The 22729-nt window shown below is 48.3% G+C and overlaps 16 non-coding genes across 16 annotated transcripts; all 16 read left to right on the top strand.

Annotated features, from left to right (window-relative positions):
* Positions 1-60: 60 nt before the first annotated feature.
* On the top strand, positions 61-142 carry TRNAS-GCU (transfer RNA serine (anticodon GCU)). Its single transcript has one exon. It is a non-coding gene; the product is annotated as a tRNA-Ser (tRNA).
* Positions 143-1306: 1164 nt separating this feature from the next.
* Positions 1307-1388, top strand: TRNAS-GCU (transfer RNA serine (anticodon GCU)). The gene has a single exon. It is a non-coding gene; the product is annotated as a tRNA-Ser (tRNA).
* Positions 1389-2552: 1164 nt separating this feature from the next.
* On the top strand, positions 2553-2634 carry TRNAS-GCU (transfer RNA serine (anticodon GCU)). Its single transcript has one exon. It is a non-coding gene; the product is annotated as a tRNA-Ser (tRNA).
* A 1164-nt stretch (positions 2635-3798) lies between these two features.
* Positions 3799-3880, top strand: TRNAS-GCU (transfer RNA serine (anticodon GCU)). Its single transcript has one exon. It is a non-coding gene; the product is annotated as a tRNA-Ser (tRNA).
* A 1163-nt stretch (positions 3881-5043) lies between these two features.
* TRNAS-GCU (transfer RNA serine (anticodon GCU)) lies at positions 5044-5125 on the top strand. Its single transcript has one exon. It is a non-coding gene; the product is annotated as a tRNA-Ser (tRNA).
* A 3007-nt stretch (positions 5126-8132) lies between these two features.
* On the top strand, positions 8133-8214 carry TRNAS-GCU (transfer RNA serine (anticodon GCU)). The gene has a single exon. It is a non-coding gene; the product is annotated as a tRNA-Ser (tRNA).
* Positions 8215-9367: 1153 nt separating this feature from the next.
* TRNAS-GCU (transfer RNA serine (anticodon GCU)) lies at positions 9368-9449 on the top strand. The gene has a single exon. It is a non-coding gene; the product is annotated as a tRNA-Ser (tRNA).
* A 1156-nt stretch (positions 9450-10605) lies between these two features.
* On the top strand, positions 10606-10687 carry TRNAS-GCU (transfer RNA serine (anticodon GCU)). Its single transcript has one exon. It is a non-coding gene; the product is annotated as a tRNA-Ser (tRNA).
* A 1164-nt stretch (positions 10688-11851) lies between these two features.
* Positions 11852-11933, top strand: TRNAS-GCU (transfer RNA serine (anticodon GCU)). Its single transcript has one exon. It is a non-coding gene; the product is annotated as a tRNA-Ser (tRNA).
* A 1165-nt stretch (positions 11934-13098) lies between these two features.
* Positions 13099-13180, top strand: TRNAS-GCU (transfer RNA serine (anticodon GCU)). Its single transcript has one exon. It is a non-coding gene; the product is annotated as a tRNA-Ser (tRNA).
* A 1164-nt stretch (positions 13181-14344) lies between these two features.
* Positions 14345-14426, top strand: TRNAS-GCU (transfer RNA serine (anticodon GCU)). The gene has a single exon. It is a non-coding gene; the product is annotated as a tRNA-Ser (tRNA).
* A 1164-nt stretch (positions 14427-15590) lies between these two features.
* TRNAS-GCU (transfer RNA serine (anticodon GCU)) lies at positions 15591-15672 on the top strand. The gene has a single exon. It is a non-coding gene; the product is annotated as a tRNA-Ser (tRNA).
* A 1164-nt stretch (positions 15673-16836) lies between these two features.
* TRNAS-GCU (transfer RNA serine (anticodon GCU)) lies at positions 16837-16918 on the top strand. The gene has a single exon. It is a non-coding gene; the product is annotated as a tRNA-Ser (tRNA).
* Positions 16919-18082: 1164 nt separating this feature from the next.
* TRNAS-GCU (transfer RNA serine (anticodon GCU)) lies at positions 18083-18164 on the top strand. Its single transcript has one exon. It is a non-coding gene; the product is annotated as a tRNA-Ser (tRNA).
* A 1656-nt stretch (positions 18165-19820) lies between these two features.
* TRNAS-GCU (transfer RNA serine (anticodon GCU)) lies at positions 19821-19902 on the top strand. Its single transcript has one exon. It is a non-coding gene; the product is annotated as a tRNA-Ser (tRNA).
* Positions 19903-21066: 1164 nt separating this feature from the next.
* TRNAS-GCU (transfer RNA serine (anticodon GCU)) lies at positions 21067-21148 on the top strand. Its single transcript has one exon. It is a non-coding gene; the product is annotated as a tRNA-Ser (tRNA).
* Positions 21149-22729: the final 1581 nt, after the last annotated feature.

The raw sequence follows: 22729 nt of genomic DNA, 5'->3' as shown, positions 1-22729 counted from the left end.
CTCTGAACTAGCATCTTCTTTTCGTTCTCTTACATTGTGCTTGACCCTGACACCAAGCGAGACGAGGTGGCCGAGTGGTTAAGGCGTTGGACTGCTAATCCAATGGGCTCTGCACGCGTGGGTTCGAATCCCATCCTCGTCGGATACTTCATTTAACCTTAAGAATTGCAAGAGGAGAAAAAATGGCTTTTAGTGCCGGGAGAGTCCGAGGGTATGTACGGTTCGCCAGGTGCAGGACTTTTGATTTGACTCCCGTAGACGACCTGCGCGCCGTGATAAAGATGAAATGATGATGAAAACGAAACATGTACCCAGTCCCCGTGCTAGCGAAATTAACCGGTGATGGTTAATATTTCCGACCCTGCCGGGAATCTAACCTGGGTCCTCTGTTACTAAAGGCCAGAACGCTAACCATTTAGCCATGGAGCCGGACTGCATGAGGAAAATCTGGCCTTTAGTGCACGCAGGAGTCTTCCAGAGCACTGCCTTTGCTAGGTATTGTGGACAGCGTAGAGAGCAGAGAGTCGTTTCACTTCATTTCCGCAGTACTGCCAACCGAAGTGGGTGAAACGAATGTTTAAAAGTATTACGTATAACTAATTCAGAACAATGTCTACTTCATACGAGTATGGTTACTTTTGTTTTTTCTTAATCCGTTTACGCTCCAGGGTTGGTTTTTCCTTCGAACTGAGTGAGCGACCCCACCTCTACCACCTCAAGAGCAGTGTCGTGGAGCCTGAGACTTTGAGTAGGGAGAGAATACAACTGAAGATAAGGACCTATACTTCGCCCAGGAGATCTTCTGCGGGTGGGGGTGGTAGAATAATACCGGTACCCACCCAATCCCCACCCTGTCTTAAGAGGTGACTAAAATGGGCCTCAGGAGCTCTCAGTTCGGGAGCATGGGTCCGTATTGAGTCCTAACGTTGCTTGCACTTACTTGTGGCAGGCTCCTTACTTTCATCTATCATATCCGACCTCCCTTGGGGTAACTCTTGTTCTTTTCCGACCCTGACGGTATTAGAGCACTCGATGCCTAGGCCGGGGGTGGCAGGTAATTACACTCACCACTACACCACAGGGGCGGACTGCATATTATCTCCCTGCTGTAATCCAATTTATTTTAGTTATTCGTATGTTTTACATTATTTTGAGGGGCAAGTGGGCCCGTATCGCATTCGTTACGTCCCTCAGTGCGCCCTAAGCGTGTTGAGACGAATTGAGCTTACTTCGTACTTCAGCTCTAATCTGAAGTAGCATTTTCTCTTCGTTCTCTTCATATGTGCTTGAGGCTCAACACGAGCGAGACGAGGTGGCCGAGTGGTTAAGGAATTGGACTGCTAATCCAATGTGCTCTGCACGCGTGGGTTCGAATCCCATCCTCGTCGGATGCTCGTTTTAACCTTAAGAATTGCAAGAGGAAAAAAAATGGCTTTTAGTGCCGGGAGAGTCCGAGGTTATGTACGGTTCACCAGGTGGAGGTCTTTTGATTTGACTCCCGTAGACGACCTGCGCGCCGTGATAAAGATGAAATGATGATGAAAACGAAACATGTTCCCAGTCCCCTTGCCAGCGAAATTAACCAGTGATGGTCAATATTTCCGACCCTGCCGGGTATCTAACCTGGGTCCTCTGTGACTGAAGGCCAGAACGCTAACCATTTAGCCAAGGAGCCGGACTGCATGAGGAAAATCTGGCCTTTACTGCACGCAAGAGTCTTCCAGAGCGCTACCATTCCTAGGTATTTTGGACAGCGTAGAGGGCAGAGTGTCGGTTCACTTCATTTCCGCAGTACTGCCAACCAAAGTGGGTGAAACAAATGGGTGAAAGTATAAAATATAACTAATTCAGAACAATGTCTACTTCATACGAGTATGGTTACTTTCCTTTTTTCTTAATCAGTTTACCCTCCAGGGTTGGTTTTTCCTTCGAAATGAGCGAGATACCCCACCTCTACCGCCTCAAGAGCCGTGTCGTGGAGCCTGAGACTTTGAGTAGGGAGAGAGTACAACTGAAGATAAGGACCTATACGTCAACCGCGCGATCTTCTGTGGGTGGGGGTGGTAGAATAATACCGGTACCCACGCAATCCCCTACCAGTCGTAGGAGGTGACTAAAATGGGCCTCAGGAGCTCTCAGTTCGTGAGCATGGGTCCTTATTGTGTCCTAACGTTGCTTCCAGTTACTTGTGCCAGGCTCCTTACTTTCATCTATCATATCCGACCTCCCTTGGGTTAACTCTTGTTCTTTTCCGACCCTGACGGTATTAGAGCACCCGATGCCTAGGCCGGGGGTGGCAGCTAATCACACTAACCACTACACCACAGGGGCGGACTGCATATTATCTACCTGCTGTAATCCAATTTATTTTATTTATTCGTATGTTTTACATTATTTTGAGGGGCAAATGGGCCCGTATCGCATTTGTTACGTCCCTCAGTGCGCCCTAAGCGTGTTGAGACGAATTGAGCTTACTTCGTACTTCGGCTCTAATCTGAACTAGCATTTTCTCTTCGTTCTCTTCATATGTGCTTGATGCTAACCACCCGCGAGACAAGGTGGCCGAGTGGTTAAGGCGTTGGACTGCTAATCCAATGTGCTCTGCACGCGTGGGTTCGAATCCCGTCCTCGTCGGATGCTCGTTTTAACCTTAAGAATTGCAAGAGGAAAAAAAATGGCTTTTAGTTCCGGGAGAGTGCGAGGATATGTACGGTTCACCAGGTGGAGGTTTTTTGATTTGACTCCCGTAGACGACCTGCGCGCCGTGATAAAGATGAAATAATGATGAAAACGAAACATGTACCCAGTCCCCGTGCCAGCTAAATTAACCAGTGATGGTTAATATTTCCGACCCTGCCGGGAATCTAACTTGGGTCCTCTGTGACTAAAGGCCAGAACTCTAACCATTTAGCCATGGAGCCGGACTACATGAGGAAAATCTGGCCTTTACTGCACGCAAGAGTCTTCCAGAGCGCTACCTTTCCTAGGTATTGTGGACAGCGTAGAGAGCAGAGTGTCGGTTCACTTCATTTCCGCAGTACTGCCAACCAAAGTGGGTGAAACAAATGGGTAAAAGTATTACATGTAACTAATTCAGAACAATGTCTACTTCATAGGAGTATGGTTACTTTTCTTTTTTCTTAATCAGTTTACGCTCCAGGGTTGGTTTTTCCTTCGAACTTAGCGAGGTACCCCACCTCTACCGACTCAAGAGCAGTGTCGTGGAGCCTGAGACTTTGAGTAGGGAGAGAGTACAACTGAAGATAAGGACCTATACCTCGCCCGCGCCATCTTCTGTGGGTGGGGGTGGTAGAATAATACCGGTACCCACGCAATCCCCTACCAGTAGTAGGAGGTGACTAAAATGGTCCTCAGGAGCTCCCAGTTCGTGAGCATGGGTTCTTATTGTGTCCTGACGTTGCTTGCACTTACTTGTGCCAGGCTCCTTACTTTCATCTATCATATCCGACCTCCCTTGGGTTAACTCTTGTTCTTTTCCGACCCTGACGGTATTAGAGCACTCGATGCCTAGGCCGGGGGTGGCAGCTAATCACACTAACCACTACACCACAGGGGCGGACTGCATATTATCTACCTGCTGTAATCCAATTTATTTTAGTTATTCGTATGTTTTACATTATTTTGAGGGGCAAGTGGGCCCGTATCGCATTCGTTACGTCCCTCAGTGCGCTCTAAGCGTGTTGAGACGAATTGAGCTTACTACGTACTTCCGCACTCCTCTGAACTAGCATCTTCTTTTTGTTCTCTTACAGTGTGCTTGAGCCCAACAGCAAGCGAGACGAGGTGGCCGAGTGGTTAAGGCGTTGGACTGCTAATCCAATGTGCTCTGCACGCGTGGGTTCGAATCCCACCCTCGTCGGATGCTCGTTTTAACCTTAAGAATTGCAAGAGGAAAAAGAATGGCTTATAGTGCCGGGAGAGTCCGAGGATATGTACGGTTCGCCAGGTGCAGGTCTTTTGATTTGACTCCCGTAGACGACCTGCGCGCCGTGATAAAGATGAAGTGATGATGAAAACGAAACATGTACCCAGTCCCCGTGCTAGCGAAATTAACCAGTGATGGTTAATATTTCCGACCCTGCCGGGAATCTAACCTGGGTCCTCTGTTACTAAAGGCCAGAACGCTAAACATTTAGCCATGGAGCCGGACTGCATGAGGAAAATCTGGCCTTTAGTGCACGCGGAGTCTTCCAGAGCACTGCCTTTGCTAGGTATTGTGGACAGCGTAGAGAGCAGAGTGTCATTTCACTTCATTTCCGCAGTACTGCCAACCAAAGTGGGTGAAACAAATGTTTAAAAGTATTACATATAACTAATTCAGAACAATGTCTACTTCATACGAGTATGGTTACTTTTGTTTTTTCTTAATCCGTTTACGCTCCAAGGTTGGTTTTACCTTCGAACTGAGCGAGCGACCCCACCTCTACCACCTCAAGAGCAGTGTCGTGGAGCCTGAGACTTTGAGTAGGGAGAGAATACAACTGAAGATAAGGACCTATACCTCGCCCAGGAGATATTCTGCGGGTGGGGGTGGTAGAATAATACCGGTACCCACCCAATCCCCGCCCTGTCTTAAGAGGTGACTAAAATGGGCCTCAGGAGCTCTCAGTTCGGGAGCATGGGGCCTTATTGAGTCCTAACGTTGCTTGCACTTACTTGTGCCAGGCTCCTTACTTTCATCTATCATATCCGGCCTCCCTTGGGGTAACACTTGTTCTTTTCCGACCCTGACGGTATTAGAGCACTCGATGCCTATGCCGGGGGTGGCAGCTAATCACACTAACCACTACACCACAGGGGCGGACTGCATATTATCTCCCTGCTGTAATCCTATTTATTTTAGTTATTCGTATGTTTTACATTATTTTGAGGGGCAAGTGGGCCCGTATCGCATTCGTTACGTCCCTCAGTGCGCCCTAAGCGTGTTGAGACGAATTGAGCTTACTTCGTACTTCGGCTCTAATCTGAAGTAGCATTTTCTCTTCGTTCTCTTCATATGTGCTTGAGGCTGAACACCAGCGAGATGAGGTGGCCGAGTGGTTAAGGCGTTGGACTGCTAATCCAATGTGCTCTGCACGCGTGGGTTCGAATCCCATCCTCGTCGGATGCTCGTTTTAACCTTAAGAATTGCAAGAGGATAAAAAATGGCTTTTAGTGCCGGGAGAGTCCGAGGATATGTACGGTTCACCAGGTGGAGGTCTTTTGATTTGACTCCCGTAGACGACCTGCGCGCCGTGATAAAGATGAAATGATGATGAAAACGAAACATGTACCCTGTCACCGTGCCAGCAAAATTAACCAGTGATGGTTAATATTTCCCACCCTGCCGGGAATCTAACCTGGGTCCTCTGTGACTAAGGGCCAGAACGCTAACCATTTAGCCATGGAGCCGGGCTGCATGAGGATAATCTGGCCTTTACTGCAAGCAAGAGTCTTCCAGAGCGCTACCTTTCCTAGGTATTTTGGACAGCGTAGAGAGCAGAGTGTCGGTTCACTTCATTTCCGCAGTACTGCCAACCAAAGTGGGTGAAACAATTGGGTAAAAGTATTACATGTAACTAATTCAGAACAATGTCTACTTCATACGAGTATGGTTACTTTTCTTTTTTCTTAATCAGTTTACGCTCCAGGGTTGGTTTTTCCTTCGAACTTAGCGAGGTACCCCACCTCTACCGGCTCAAGAGCAGTGTCGTGGAGCCTGAGACTTTGAGTAGGGAGAGAGTACAACTTAAGATAAGGACCTATACCTCGCCCGCGCGATCTTGTGTGGGTGGGGGTGGTAGAATAATACCGGTACCCACGCAATCCCCTACCAGTCGTAGGAGGTGACTAAAATGGGCGTCAGGAGCTCTCAGTTCGGGAGCATGTGTCCTTATTGAGTCCTAACGTTGCTTCCACTTACTTGTGCCAGGCTCCTTACATTCATCTGTCATATCCGACCTCCCTTGGGTTCAGTGGCGTATCCTGGAATCTCCACTGAGGCATGCAACTAGTAACCATGCAGTTAACACAATGTATTAAGTAAATTTCAATTCTACTCACCCTAATTACATGTAGGTGAACTCGAGCCAAACAGTTTTACTGTAAGTTTCTGGATTGAACGTGCGTACACAATTCTTGTTTTCTGTTTTTAAATTTACGAGGGTCCGCCTCTGTGGTGTAGTGGTTAGTGTAATTAGCTGCCACCCCCGGAGGCCCGGGTTCGATTCCCGGCTCTGCCACGAAATTTGAAAAGTGGTACGAGGGCTGGAACGGAGACCACTCAGCCTCGGGAGGTCAACTGAGTAGAGGTGGGTTCGATTCCCACCTCAGACATCCTCGAAGTGGTTTTCCGTGGTTTCCCACTTCTCCTCCAGGCAAATGTCGGGATGGTACCTAACTTCAGGCCACGGCCGCTTCCTTCCCTCTTCCTTGTCTATCCCTTCCAATCTTCCCATCCCCCGCAAGGCCCCTGTTCAGCATAGCAGGTGAGGCGTGGTACTGGTCATCCTCCCCAGTTGTATCCCCCGACCCAGAGTCTGAAGCTCCAGTACACTGCCCTTGAGGAGGTAGAGGAGGGATCCCTCACTGAGTCCGAGGGAAAAGCCAACCCTGAAGGGTAAGCAGATTAAGAAGAAGAAGAGGAAGAAATTTACGAGGGAAGGTTGAGGTCTCCCGGCTTTTCAAACTGATTTACAATTATATCCGTTTTAGACTCATCCATCGTTAATACCACATCTGCGCAAGATATAATAAAACACCGAAAACACAATGAATTAACTCACTAGTTAGCCACAACTCAAGCACTGGAGGTAAGTCACCCCAGTGGCATTGGTCAGTTTCGTCACGTTGGGTTCTCGCTGGGGGGTAATCTGTGGGTCCCGTCCGCTGTAAAGATGCCGACTTTCTTCAAGTTGCTAACAGATGGCAGAAGGTAGCACGGATATAGGGTGACAAATTCTGACCAAGTTTCAATTGTAGGGACATCGTTCGGAGGGTTTCAGAACTACGTCTGCCACCGAATGCAATTTTAAGATTGAATGCCTTTCTTCCTGAACTCGTCAATTCGCGGTCTCTTACTTCCTAGAGTGGTGTAGACGGCGAGACTACACCAGCACCACACGTATTCAAGCAACGGAACCAGTACAATTGCGCGGACCTTTTGAACTTCTGAGAGATGAAGTCGTTAATATTCGACTTGAAACAACCTAAAATCGTACACCAGACAGTTCTTTGTGTTATCATAACGCATGCAATGAATGTCTTCCATTCAAGGAGAATACGCCCCTGCTTGGGTTAACTCTTATTCTTTTCCGACCCTGACGGTATTAGAGCTCTCGATGCTTAGGCCGGTGTGTGCAGCTAATCACACTAACCACTACATCACAGGGGCGGACTGCATATTATCTACCTGCTGTAATCCAATTTATTTTAGTTATTCGTATGTTTTACATTATTTTGAGGGGCAAGTGGGCCCGTATCGCATTTGTTACGTCCCTCAGTGCGCTCTAAGCGTGTTGAGACGAATTGAGCTTACTTCGTACTTCCGCTCTCCTCTGAACTAGCATCTTCTTTTCGTTCTCTTACAGTGTGCTTGAGCCTAACACCAAGCGAGACGAGGTGGCCGAGTGGTGAAGGCGTTGGACTGCTAATCCATGTGCACTGCACGCGTGAGTTCGAATCCTATCCTCGACGGATACTCGTTTAACCTTAAGAGTTACAGGAGGAAAAATGAAATGGCGTTTAGTGCCGGGAGTGTCCGAGGATATGTACGGTTCGCCAGGTGCAGGTCTTTTGATTTGACTCCCGTAGACGTAACTCTTGTTCTTTTCCGACCCTGACGGTATTAGAGCACTCGATGCCTAGGCCGGGGGTGGCAGCTAATCACACTAACCACTACACCACAGGTGCGGACTGCATATTATCTACCTGCTGTAATCCAATTTATTTTAGTTATTCGTATGTTTTACATTATTTTGAGGGGCAAGTGGGCCCGTATCGCATTCGTTACGTCCCTCAGTGCGCTCTAAGCGTGTTGAGACGAATTGAGCTTACTTCGTACTTCCGCTCTCCTCTGAACTAGCATCTTCTTTTCGTTCTCTTACAGTGTGCTTGAGCCTAACACCAAGCGAGACGAGGTGGCCGAGTGGTTAAGGCGTTGGACTGCTAATCCAATGTGCTTTGCACGCGTGGCTTCGTTTCCCATCCTCGTCGGATATGTCTTTTAACCTTAAGAATTGCAAGAGGAGAAAAAATGGTTTTTAGTGCCGGGAGAGTCCGAGGATATGTACGGTTCGCCAGGTGCAGGTCTTTTGATTTGACTCCCATAGACGACCTGCACGCCGTGATAAAGATGAAGTGATGATGAAAACGAAACATGTACCCCGTTCCTGCGAAATTAACCAGTTATGGTTAATATTTCCGACCCTGCCGGGAATCTAACCCGGGTCCTCTGTTACTAAAGGCCAGAACGCTAACCATTTAGCCATGGAGCCGGACTGCATGAGGAAAATCTGGCCTTTACTGCACGCAAGAGTCTTCCAGAGAGTCTTTCCTAGGTATTGTGGACAGCGTAGAGAGCAGAGTGTCGGTTCACTTCATTTCCGCAGTACTGCCAACTAAAGTGGGTGAAACAAATGGGTAAGAGTATTACATATAACTAATTCAGAACAATGTCTACTTCATAGGAGTATGGTTACTTTTCTTTCTTCTTAATCCGTTTACGCTCCAGGGTTGGTTTTTCTTCGAACTGAGCGAGCGAACCCACCTCTACCGCCTCAAGAGCAGTGTCGTGGAGCCTGAGACTTTGAGTAGGGAGAGAATACAACTGATGATAAGGAGCTATACCTCGCCCACGAGATCTTCCGCGGGTGGGGGTGGTAGAATAATACCGGTACCCACGCAATCCCCTACCTGTCTTAAGAGGTGACTAAAATGGGCCTCAGGAGCTCTCAGTTCGGGAGCATGGGTCCTTGTTGAGTCCTAACGTTGCTTCCACTTACTTGTGCCAGGCTCCTTACTTTCATCTATCATATCCGACCACCCTTGGGTTAACTCTTGTTCATTCCGAGCCTGACGGTATTAGAGCACTCGATGCCTAGGCCGGGGGTGGCAGCTAATCACACTAACCACTACATCACAGGGGCGGACTGCATATTATCTACCTGCTGTAATCCAATTTATTTCAGTTATTCGTATGTTTTACATTATTTTGAGGGGCAAGTGGGCCCGTATCGCATTCGTTACATCCCTCAGTGCGCTCTAAGCGTGTTGAGACGAATTGAGCTTACTTCGTACTTCGGCTCTAATCTGAACTAGCATTTTCTCTTCGTTCTCTTCATATGTGCTTGAGGCTAACCACTCGCGGGACGAGGTGGCCGAGTGGTTAAGGCGTTGGACTGCTAATCCAATGTATTCTGCACGCGTGGGTTCGAATCCCATCCTCGTCGGATACTTCTTTTAACCTTAAGAATTGCAAGAGGAGAAAAAATGGTTTTTAGTGCCGGGAGAGTCCGAGGATATGTACGGTTCGCCAGGTGCAGGTCTTTTGATTTGACTCCCATAGACGACCTGCGCGCCGTGATAAAGATGAAATGATGATGAAAACGAAACATGTACCCAGTCCCCGTGCCAGCGGAATTAACCAGTGATGGTTAATATTTCCGACCCTGCTGGGAATCTAACCCGGGTCCTCTGTGACTAAATGCCAGAACGCTAACCATTTAGCCATGGAGCCGGACTGCATGAGGAAAATCTGGCCTTTACTGCACGCAAGAGTCTTCCAGAGAGTCTTTCCTAGGTATTGTGGACAGCGTAGAGAGCAGAGTGTCGGTTCACTTCATTTCCGCAGTACTGCCAAAGTGGGTGAAACAAATGTTTAAAAGTATTACATGTAACTAATTCAGAACAATGTCTACTTCATACGAGTATGGTTACTTTTCTTTCTTCTTAATCAGTTTACGCTCCAGGGTTGGTTTTTCTTCGAACTGAGCGAGCGAACCCACCTCTACCGCCTCAAGAGCAGTGTCGTGGAGCCTGAGACTTTGAGTAGGGAGAGATTACAACTGATGATAAGGAGCTATACCTCGCTCACGAGATCTTCCGCGGGTGGGGGTGGTAGAATAATACCGGTACCCACGCAATCCCCTACCTGTCTTAAGAGGTGACTAAAATGGGCCTCAGGAGCTCTCAGTTCGGGAGCATGGGTCCTTATTGAGTCCTAACGTTGCTTGCACTTACTTGTGCCAGGCTCCTTACTTTCATCTATCATATCCGACCTCCCTTGGGTTAACTCTTGTTCTTTTCCGACCCTGACGGTATTAGAGCTCTCGATGCCTAGGCCGGTGTGTGCAGCTAATCACACTAACCACTACACCACGGGGGCGGACTGCATATTATCTACCTGCTGTACTCCAGTTTATTTTAGTTATTCGTATGTTTTACATTATTTTGAGGGGCAAGTGAGCCCGTATCGCATTCGTTACGTCCCTCAGTGCGATCTAAGCGTGTTGAGACGAATTGAGTTTACTTCGTACTTCCGCTCTCCTCTGAACTAGCATCTTCTTTTCGTTCTCTTACAGTGTGCTTGAGCCTAACACCAAGCGAGACGAGGTGGGCGAGTGGTTAAGGCGTTGGACTGCTAATCCAATGTGCTCTGCACGCGTGGGTTCGAATCCCATCCTCGTCGGATACTTCTTTTAACCTTAAGAATTGCAAGAGGAGAAAAAATGGTTTTTAGTGCCGGGAGAGTCCGAGGATATGTACGGTTCGCCAGGTGCAGGTCTTTTGATTTGACTCCCATAGACGACCTGCGCGCCGTGATAAAGATGAAATGATGATGAAAACGAAACATGTACCCAGTCCCCGTGCCAGCGAAATTAACCAGTGATGGTTAGTATTTCCGACCCTGCCGGGAATCTAACCCGGGTCCTCGGTTACTAAAGGCCAGAACGCTAACCATTTAGCCATGGAGCCGGACTGCATGAGGAAAATCTGGCCTTTACTGAACGCATGAGTCTTCCAGAGCGCTACCTTTCCTAGGTATTGTGGACAGCGTAGAGAGCAGAGTGTCGGTTCACTTCATTTCCGCAGTACTGCCAACCAAAGTGGGTGAAACAAATGGGTAAGTGTATTACATATAACTAATTCAGAACAATGTCTACTTCATAGGAGTATGGTTACTTTTCTTTTTTCTTAATCCGTTTACGCTCCAGGGTTGGTTTTTCCTTCGAACTGAGCGAGGGACCCAAACTCTACCGCCTAAAGAGCAGTGTCGTGGAGCCTGAGACTTTGAGTAGGGAGAGAGTACAACTGAAGATAAGGACCTATACCTCAACCGCGCGATCTTCTGTGGGTGGGGGTGGTAGAATAATACCAGTACCCACGCAATCCACTACCAGTCGTAGGAGGTGACTAAAATGGGCCTCAGGAGCTCTCAGTTCGTGAGCATGGGACCTTATTGTGTCCTAACGTTGCTTCCACTTACTTGTGCCAGGCTCCTTACTTTCATCTATCATATCCGACCTCCCTTGGGTTAACTCTTGTTCTTTTCCGACCCTGACGGCATTAGAGCACTCGATGCCTAGGCCGGGGGTGGCAGCTAATCACACTAACCACTACATCACAGGGGCGGACTGCATATTATCTACCTGCTGTAATCCAATTTATTTTAGTTATTCGTATGTTTTACATTATTTTGTGGGGCAAATGGGCCCGTATCGCATTTGTTACGTCCTTCAGTGCGCTCTAAGCGTGTTGAGACGAATTGAGCTTACTTCATACTTCCGCTCTCCTCTGAACTAGCATCTTCTTTTTGTTCTCTTACAGTGTGCTTGAGCCTAAAAGCACGCGAGACGAGGTGGCCGAGTGGCTAAGGCGTTGGACTGCTCATCCAATGTGCTCTGCACGCGTGGGTTCGAATCCCATCCTCGTCGGATGCTCGTTTTAACCTTAAGAATTGCAAGAGGAAAAAAAAATGGCTTTTAGTGCCGGGAGAGTGCGAGGATATGTACGGTTCACCAGGTGGAGGTCTTTCGATTTGACTCCCGTAGACGACCTGCGCGCCGTGATAAAGATGAAATGATGATGAAAACGAAACATGTACCCAGTCCCCGTGCCAGCAAAATTAACCAGTGATGGTTAATATTTCCGACCCTGCCGGGGATCTAACCTGGGTCCTCTGTGACTAAAGGCCAGAACGCTAAACATTTAGCTATGGAGCCGGACTGCATGAGGAAAATCTGGCCTTTACTGCACGCAAGAGTCTTCCAGAGCGCTACCTTTCCTAGGTATTGTGGACAGCGTAGAGAGCAGAGTGTCGGTTCACTTCATTTCCGCAGTACTGCCAACCAAAGTGGGTGAAACAAATGGGTGAAAGTATAACATGTAACTAATTCAGAACAATGTCTACTTCATACGAGTATGGTTACTTTCCTTTTTTCTTAATCAGTTTACGCTCCAGGGTTGGTTTTTCCTTCGAAATGAGCGAGGTACCCCACCTCTACCGCCTCAAGAGCAGTGTCGTGGAGCCTGAGACTTCGAGTAGGGAGAGAGTACAACTGAAGATAAGGACCTATACCTCAACCGCGCGATCTTCTGTGGGTGGGGTTGGTAGAATAATACCGGTACCCACGCAATTCCCTACCAGTCGTAGGAGGTGATTAAAATGGGCGTCAGGAGCTCTCAGTTCGGGAGCATGGGTCCTTATTGAGTCCTAACGTTGCTTGCACTTACTTGTGCCAGCCTCCTTACTTTCATCTATCATATCCGACCTCCCTTGGGTTAACTCTTGTTCTTTTCCGACCCTGACGGTATTAGAGCTCTCGATGCCTAGGCCGGTGTGTGCAGCTAATCACACTAACCACTACACCACGGGGGCGGACTGCATATTATCTACCTGCTGTACTCCAGTTTATTTTAGTTATTCGTATGTTTTACATTATTTTGAGGGGCAAGTGAGCCCGTATCGCATTCGTTACGTCCCTCAGTGCGATCTAAGCGTGTTGAGACGAATTGAGTTTACTTCGTACTTCCGCTCTCCTCTGAACTAGCATCTTCTTTTCGTTCTCTTACAGTGTGCTTGAGCCTAACACCAAGCGAGACGAGGTGGGCGAGTGGTTAAGACGTTGGACTGCTAATCCAATGTGCTCTGCACGCGTGGGTTCGAATCCCATCCTCGTCGGATGCTCGTTTTAACCTTAATAATTGCAAGAGGAAAAAAAATGGCTTTTAGTGCCGGGAGAGTCCGAGGATATGTACGGTTCGCCAGGTGCAGGTCTTTTGATTTGAGTCCCATAGACGACCTGCGCGCCGTGATAAAGATGAAATGATGATGAAAACGAAACATGTACCCAGTCCCCGTGCCAGCGAAATTAACCAGTGATGGTTAGTATTTCCGACCCTGCCGGGAATCTAACCCGGGTCCTCGGTTACTAAAGGCCAGAACGCTAACCATTTAGCCATGGAGCCGGACTGCATGAGGAAAATCTGGCCTTTACTGAACGCATGAGTCTTCCAGAGCGCTACCTTTCCTAGGTATTGTGGACAGCGTAGAGAGCAGAGTGTCGGTTCACTTCATTTCCGCAGTATTGCCAACCAAAGTGGGTGAAACAAATGGGTAAGTGTATTACATATAACTAATTCAGAACAATGTCTACTTCATAGGAGTATGGTTACTTTTCTTTTTTCTTAATCCGTTTACGCTCCAGGGTTGGTTTTTCCTTCGAACTGAGCGAGGGACCCAAACTCTACCGCCTCAAGGGCAGTGTCGTGGAGCCTGAGACTTTGAGTAGGGAGAGAGTACAACTGAAGATAAGGACCTATACCTCAACCGCGCGATCTTCTGTGGGTGGGGGTGGTAGAATAATACCAGTACCCACGCAATCCACTACCAGTCGTAGGAGGTGACTAAAATGGGCCTCAGGAGCTCTCAGTTCGTGAGCATGGGACCTTATTGTGTCCTAACGTTGCTTCCACTTACATGTGCCAGGCTCCTTACTTTCATCTATCATATCCGACCTCCCTTGGGTTAACTCTTGTTCTTTTCCGACCCTGACGGCATTAGAGCACTCGATGCCTAGGCCGGGGGTGGCAGCTAATCACACTAACCACTACATCACAGGGGCGGACTGCATATTATCTACCTGCTGTAATCCAATTTATTTTAGTTATTCGTATGTTTTACATTATTTTGTGGGGCAAATGGGCCCGTATCGCATTTGTTACGTCCTTCAGTGCGCTCTAAGCGTGTTGAGACGAATTGAGCTTACTTCATACTTCCGCTCTCCTCTGAACTAGCATCTTCTTTTTGTTCTCTTACAGTGTGCTTGAGCCTAAAAGCACGCGAGCCGAGGTGGCCGAGTGGTTAAGGCGTTGGACTGCTAATCCAATGTGCTCTGCACGCGTGGATTCGAATCCCACCCTCGTCGGATGCTCGTTTTAACCTTAAGAATTGCAAGAGGAAAAAAAATGGCATTTAGTGCCGGGAGATTCCGAGGATATGTACGGTTCGCCAGGTGCAGGTCTTTTGATTTGACTCCCGTAGAAGACCTGCGCGCCGTGATAAAGATGAGGTGATGATGAAAACGAAACATGTACCCAGTCCCCGTGCTAGCGAAATTAACCAGTGATGGTTAATATTTCCGACACTGCCGGGTATCTAATCTGGGTCCTCTGTTACTAAAGGCCAGAACGCTAACCATTTAGCCATGGAGCCGGACTACATGAGGAAAATCTGGCCGTTAGTGCACGCAGGAGTCTTCCAGAGCACTGCCTTTGCTAGGTATTGTGGACAGCGTAGAGAGCAGAGTGTCGTTTCACTTCATTTCCGCAGTACTGGCAACCAAAGTGGGTGAAACAAATGTTTAAAAGTATTACATATAACTAATTCAGAACAATGTCTACATCATACGAGTATGGTTACTTTTGTTTTTTCATAATCCGTTTACGCTCCAAGGTTGGTTTTACCTTCGAACTGAGCGAGCGACCCCACCTCTACCGCCTCAAGAGCAGTGTCGTGGAGCCTGAGACTTTGAGCAGGGAGAGAATACAACTGAAGATAAGGACCTATACCTCGCCCAGGAGATCTTCTGCGGGTGGGGGTGGTAGAATAATACCGGTACCCACGCAATCCCCTACCTGTCTTAAGAGGTGACTAAAATGGACCTCAGGAGCTCTCAGTTCGGGAGCATGGGTTATTATTGAGTCCTAACGTTGCTTGCACTTACTTGTGCCAGGCTCCTTACTTTCATCTATCATATCCGACCCCCCTTGTGGTAACTCTTGTTCTTTTCCGACTCTGACGGTATTAGAGCACTCGATGCCTAGGCCGGGGGTGGCAGCTAATCACACTAACCACTACACCACAGGGGCGGACTGCATATTATCTACCTGCTGTAATCCAATTTATTTTAGTTATTCGTATGTTTTACATTATTTTGTGGGGCAAGTGGGCCCGTATCGCATTTGTTACGTCCCTCAGTGCGCTCCAAGCGTGTTGAGACGAATTGAGCTTACTTCGTACTTCGGCTCTAATCTGAACTAGCATTTTCTCTTCGTTCTCTTCATATGTGCTTGAGGCTAACCACCCGCGAGACGAGGTGGCCGAGTGGTTAAGGCGTTGGCCTGCTAATCCAATGTGCTCTGCACGCGTGGGTTCGAATCCCATCCTCGTCGGATGCTCGTTTTAACCTTAAGAATTGCAAGAGTAGAAAAAATGGCTTTTAGTGCCGGGAGAGTCCGAGGGTATGTACGGTTCGCCAGGTGCAGATCTTTTGATTTGACTCCCATAGACGACCTGCGCGCCGTGATAAAGGTGAAATGATGATGAAAACGAAACATGTACCCAGTCCCCGTGCTAGCGAAATTAACCAGTGATGGTTAATATTTCCGACCCTGCCGGGAATCTAACCTGGGTCCTCTGTTACTAAAGGCCAGAACGCTAACCATTTAGCCATGGAGCCGGACTGCGTGAGGAAAATCTGGCCTTTAGTGCACGCAGGAGTCTTCCAGAGCACTGCCTTTGCTAGGTATTGTGGACAGCGTAGAGAGCAGAGTGTCGTTTCACTTCATTTCCGCAGTATTGCCAACCAAAGTGGGTGAAACAAATGTTTAAAAGTATTACGTATAACTAATTCAGAACAATGTCTACTTCATACGAGTATGGTTAGTTTTGTTTTTTCTTAATCCGTTTACGCTCCAGGGTTGGTTTTTCCTTCGAATTGAGCGAGCGACCCCACCTCTACCGCCTCAAGAGCAGTGTCGTGGAGCCTGAGACTTTGAGTAGGGAGAGAATAAAACTGAAGATAAGGACCTATACCTCGCCCAGGAGATCTTCTGCGGGTGGGGGTGGTAGAATAATAACGGTACCCACCCAATCCCCTCCCTGTCTTAAGAGGTGACTAAAATGGGCCTCAGGAGCTCTCAGTTCGGGAGCATGGGTCCTTATTGAGTCCTAACGTTGCTTGCACTTACTTGTGCCAGGCTCCTTACTTTCATCTATCATATCCGGCCTCCCTTGGGGTAACTCTTGTTCTTTTCCGACCCTGACGGTATTAGAGCACTCGATGCCTAGGCCGGGGGTGGCAGCTAATCACACTAACCACTACACCACAGGGGCGGACTGCATATTATCTGCCTGGTGTAATCCTATTTATTTTAGTTATTCGTATGTTTTACATTATTTCGAGGGGCAAGTGGGCCCGTATCGCATTCGTTACGTCCCTCAGTGCGCTCTAAGCGTTTTGAGACGAATTGAGCTTACTTCGTACTTCGGCTCTAATCTGAACTAGCATTTCCTCTTCGTTCTCTTCATATGTGCTTGAGCCTAACACCAAGCGAGACGAGGTGGCCGAGTGGTTAAGGCGTTGGACTGCTAATCCAATGTGCTCTGCACGCGTGGGTTCGAATCCCATCCTCGTCGAATGCTCGTTTTAACCTTAATAATTGCAAGAGGAAAAAAAATGGCTTTTAGTGCCGGGAGAGTCCGAGGATATGTACGGTTCGCCAGGTGCAGGTCTTTTGATCTGACACCCATAGACGACCTGCGCGCCGTGATAAAGATGAAGTGATGGTGAAAACGATACATGTACCCAGTCCCCGTGCCAGCGAAATTAACCAGTGATGGTTAATATTTCCGACCCTGCCGGGAATCTAACCCGGGTCCTCTGTTACTAAAGGACAGAACGCTAACCATTTAGCCTTGGAGCCGGACTGCATGAGGAAAATCTGGCCTTTACTGCACGCAAGAGTCTTCCAGAGCGCTACCTTTCCTAGGTATTGTGGACAGCGTAGAGAGCAGAGTGTCGGTTCACTTCATTTCCGCAGTACTGCCAACCAAAGTGGGTGAAACAAATGGGTGAAAGTATAACATGTAACTAATTCAGAACAATGTCTACTTCATACGAGTATGGTTACTTTCCTTTTTTCTTAATCAGTTTACGCTCCAGGGTTGGTTTTTCCTTCGAAATGAGCGAGGTACCCCACCTCTACCGCCTCAAGAGCAGTGTCGTGGAGCCTGAGACTTCGAGTAGGGAGAGAGTACAACTGAAGATAAGGACCTATACCTCAACCGCGCGATCTTCTGTGGGTGGGGGTGGTAGAATAATACCGGTACCCACGCAATTCCCTACCAGTCGTAGGAGGTGACTAAAATGGGCGTCAGGAGCTCTCAGTACGGGAGCATGTGTCCTTATTGAGTCCTAACGTTGCTTCCACTTACTTGTGCCAGGCTCCTTACATTCATCTGTCATATCCGACTTCCCTTGGGTTAACACTTGTTCTTTTCCGAGCCGGACGGTATTAGAGCACTCGATGACTAGGCCGGGGGTGGCAGCTAATCACACTAACCACTACATCACAGGGGCGGACTGCATATTATCTACCTGCTGTAATCCAATTTATTTTAGTTATTCGTATGTTTTACATTATTTTGAGGGGCAAGTGGGCCCGTATCGCATTCTTTACGTCCCTCAGTGCGCTCTAAGCGTGTTGAGACGAATTGAGCTTACTTCGTACTTCGGCTCTAATCTGAACTAGCATTTCCTCTTCGTTCTCTTCATATGTGCTTGAGGCTAACCACCCGCGGGACGAGGTGGCCGAGTGATTAAGGTGTTGGACTGCTAATCCAATGTGCTCTGCACGCGTGGGTTCGAATCCCATCCTCGTCGGATACTTCTTTTAACCTTAAGAATTGCAAGAGGAAAAAAAATGGCTTTTAGTGCCGGGAGAGTCCGAGGATATGTACGGTTCACCAGGTGGAGGTCTTTTGATTTGACCCCCATAGACGACCTGCGCGCCGTGATAATGATGAAATAATGATGAAAACGAAACATGTACCCAGTCCCCGTGCTAGCGAAATTAACCAGTGATGGTTAATATTTCCGACCCTGCCGGGAATCTAACCCGGGTCCTCTGTTACTAAAGGCCAGAACGCTAACCATTTAGCCATGGAGCCGGACTGCATGAGGAAAATCTGGCCTCTACTGCACGCAAGAGTCTTCCAGAGCGCTACCTTTCCTAGGTATTGTGGACAGCGTAGAGAGCGGGGTGTCGGTTCACTTCATTTCCGCAGTACTGCCAACCAAAGTCGGTGAAACAAATGGGTAAGAGTATTACATATAACTAATTCAGAACAATGTCTACTTCATAGGAGTATGGTTACTTTTCTTTATTCTTAATCCGTTTTCGCTCCAGGGTTGGTTTTTCCTTCGAACTGAGCGAGGGACCCAAACTCTACCGCCTCAAGAGCAGTGTCGTGGAGCCTGAGACTTTGAGTAGGGAGAGAGTACAACTGAAGATAAGGACCTATACCTCGCCCACGAGATCTTCTGTGGGTGGGGGTGGTAGAATAATACCGGTACCCACGCAATCACCTACCTGTCTTAAGAGGTGACTAAAATGGGCCTCAGGAGCTCTCAGTTCGGGAGTATGGTTCCTTATTGAGTCCTAACGTTGCTTCCACTTACTTGTGCCAGGCTCCTTACTTTCATCTATCATATGCGACCACCCTGCGGTTAACGCTTGTTCTTTTCCGAGCCTGACGGTATTAGAGCACTCGATGCCTAGGCCGGGGGTGGCAGCTAATCACACTAATCACTACATCACAGGGGCGGACTGCATATTATCTACCTGCTGTAATCCAATTTATTTTAGTTATTCGTATGTTTTACATTATTTTGAGGGGCAAGTGGGCCCGTTCTGTGGTGTAGTGTTTAGTGTGATTAGCTGCCACCCCCGGAGGCCCGGGTTCGATTCCCGGCTCTGCCACGAAATTTGAAAAGTGGTACGAGGGCTGGAACGGGGTCCACTCAGCCTCGGGAGGTCAACTGAGTAGAGGTGGGTTCGATTCCCACCTCAACCATCCTGGAAGTGGTTTTCCGTGGTTTCCCACTTCTCCTCCAGGCAAATGCCGGGATGGTACCTAACTTAAGCCCACGGCCGCTTCCTTCCCTCTTCCTTGTCTATCCCTTCCAATCTTCCCATTCCCCACCAAGGCCCCTGTTCAGTATAGCAGGTGAGGCCGCCTGGGCGAGGTACTGATCATTCTCCCCAGTTGTATCCCCCGATCCGATGTCTGAAGTTCCAGGACACTGCCCTTGAGGCGGTAGAGGTGGGATCCCTCGCTAAGTCCGAGGGAAAAGCCAACCCTGGACAATAAACAGATTAAGAAGAAGAAGAAGTGTGCCCGTATCGCATTCGTTACGTCCCTCAGTGCGCCCTAAGCGTGTTGAGACGAATTGAGCTTACTTCGTACTTCGGCTCTAATCTGAACTAGCATTTTCTCTTCGTTCTCTTCATATGTGCTTGATGCTAACCACCCGCGAGACAAGGTGGCCGAGTGGTTAAGGCGTTGGACTGCTAATCCAATGTGCTCTGCACGCGTGGGTTCGAATCCCATCCTCGTCGGATGCTCATTTTAAACTTAAGAATTGCAAGAGGAAAAAAAATGGCTTTTAGTGCCGGGAGAGTGCGAGGATATGTACGGTTCACCAGGTGGAGGTTTTTTGATTTGACTCCCGTAGACGACCTGCGCGCCGTGATAAAGATGAAATAATGATGAAAACGAAACATGTACCCAGCCCCCGTGCCAGCGAAATTAACCAGTGATGGTTAATATTTCCGACCCTGCCGGGAATCTAACCTGGGTCCTCTGTGACTAAAGGCCAGAACGCTAACCATTTAGCCATGGAGCCGGACTGCATGAGGAAAATCTGGCCTTTAGTGCACACAGGAGTCTTCCAGAGCGCTACCATTCCTAGGTATTGTGGACAGCGTAGAGAGCAGAGTGTCGGTTCACTTCATTTCCGCAGTACTGCCAACCAATGTGGGTGAAACAAATGGGTGAAAGTATAACATGTAACTAATTCAGAACAATGTCTACTTCATACGAGTATGGTTACTTTCCTTTTTTCTTAATCAGTTTACCCTCCAGGGTTGGTTTTTCCTTCGAAATGAGCGAGATACCCCACCTCTACCGCCTCAAGAGCAGTGTCGTGGAGGCTGAGACTTTGAGTAGGGAGAGAGTACAACTGAAGATAAGGACCTATACGTAAACCGCGCGATCTTCTGTGGGTGGGGGTGGTAGAATAATACCGGTACCCACGCAATCCCCTACCAGTCGTAGGAGGTGACTAAAATGGGCCTCAGGAGCTCTCAGTTCGTGAGAATGGGTCCTTATTGTGTCCTAACGTTGCTTCCACTTACTTGTGCCAGGCTCCTTACTTTCATCTATCATATCCGACCTCCCTTGGGTTAACTCTTGTTCTTTTCCGACCCTGACGGTATTAGAGCACTCGATGCCTAGGCCGGGGGTGGCAGGTAATCACACTAACCACTACACCACAGGGGCGGACTGCATATTATCTACCTGCTGTAATCCAAATTATTTTATTTATCCGTATGTTTTACATTATTTTGAGGGGCAAGTGGGCTCGTATCGCATTTGTTACGTCCCTCAGTGCGCCCTAAGCGTGTTGAGACGAATTGAGCTTACTTCGTACTTCGGCTCTAAAATGAACTAGCATTTTCTCTTCGTTCTCTTCACATGTGCTTGATGCTAACCAACCGCGAGACCAGGTGGCCGAGTGGTTAAGGCGTTGGACTGCTAATCCAATGTGCTCTGCACGCGTGGGTTCGAATCCCGTCCTCGTCGGATGCTCGTTTTAACCTTAAGAATTGCAAGAGGAAAAAAAATGGCTTTTAGTGCCGGGAGTGTGCGAGGATATGTACGGTTCACCAGGTGGAGGTCTTTTGATTTGACTCCCGTAGACGACCTGCGCGCCGTGATAAAGATAAAATACTGATGAAAACGAAACATGTACCCAGTCCCCGTGTCAGCGAAATTAACCAGTGATGGTTAATATTTCCGACCCTGCCGGGAATCTAACTTGGGTCCTCTGTGACTAAAGGCCAGAACGCTAACCATTTAGCCATGGAGCCGGACTACATGAGGAAAATCTGGCCTTTACTGCACGCAAGAGTCTTCCAGAGCGCTACCATTCCTAGGTATTGTGGACAGCGTAGAGAGCAGAGTGTCGGTTCACTTCATTTCCGCAGTACTGCCAACCAAAGTGGGTGAAACAAATGGGTAAATGTATTCATCATCATCATCATCATCATCTGTTTACCCTCCAGGGTCGGCTTTTCCCTCGGACACAGCGAGGGATCCCACCTCTCCCGCCTCAAGGGCAGTGTCCTGGAGCTTCAGACTCTTGGTCGGGGATACAACTGGGGAGAATGACCAGTACCTCGCCCAGGCGGCATCACCTGCAATGCTGAACAAGGGCCTTGTGGAGGGATGGGAAAATTGGAAGGGATAGGCAAGGAAGAGGGAAGGAAGCGGCCGTGGCCTTATGTTAGGTACCATCCCGGCATTCGCCTGGAGGAGAAGTGGGAAACCACGGAAAACCACTTCCAGGATGGCTGAGGTGGGAATCGAACCCACCTCTACTCAGTTGACCTCCCGAGGCTGAGTGGACCCCATTCCAGCCCTCATACCACTTTTCAAATTTCGTGGCAGAGCCGGGAATCGAACCCGGACCTCCGGGGGGTGGCAGCTAATCACGCTAACCACTACACCACAGAGGCGGACGGGTAAAAGTATTACATGTAACTAATTCAGAACAATGTCTACTTCATACGAGTATGGTTACTTTTCTATTTTCTTAATCAGTTTACGCTCCAGGGTTGGTTTTTCCTTCGAACTTAGCGAGGTACCCCACCTCTACCGCCTCAAGAGCAGTGTCGTGGAGCCTGAGACTTTGAGTAGGGAGAGAGTACAACTGAAGATAAGGACCTATACCTCGCCCGCGCGATCTTGTGTGGGTGGGGGTGGTAGAATAATACCGGTACCCACGCAATCCCCTACCAGTCGTAGGAGGTGACTAAAATGGGCGTCAGGAGCTCTCAGTTCGGGAGCATGTGTCCATATTGAGTCCTAACATTGCTTCCACTTACTAGTGCCAGGCTCCTTACATTCGTCTGTCATATCCGACCTCCCTTGGGTTAACACTTGTTCTTTTCCGAGCCTGACGGTATTAGAGCACTCGATGCCTAGGCCGGGGGTGGCGGCTAATCACAGTAACCGCTACATCACAGGGGCGGACTGCATATTATCTACCTGCTGTAATCCTATTTATTTTAGTTATTCGTATGTTTTACATTATTTTGAGGGGCAAGTGGACCCGTAAGCGCGCCTCTGTGGTGTAGTGGTTAGCGTAATTAGCTGCCACCC

This window comes from Anabrus simplex, chromosome 1 (genome assembly GCF_040414725.1).
Source record: "Anabrus simplex isolate iqAnaSimp1 chromosome 1, ASM4041472v1, whole genome shotgun sequence".
Lineage (NCBI taxonomy): Eukaryota > Metazoa > Arthropoda > Insecta > Orthoptera > Tettigoniidae > Anabrus > Anabrus simplex.
Note: the sequence above shows the minus strand (reverse complement) of the source record. Positions and strands in the feature narration are given on the sequence as shown.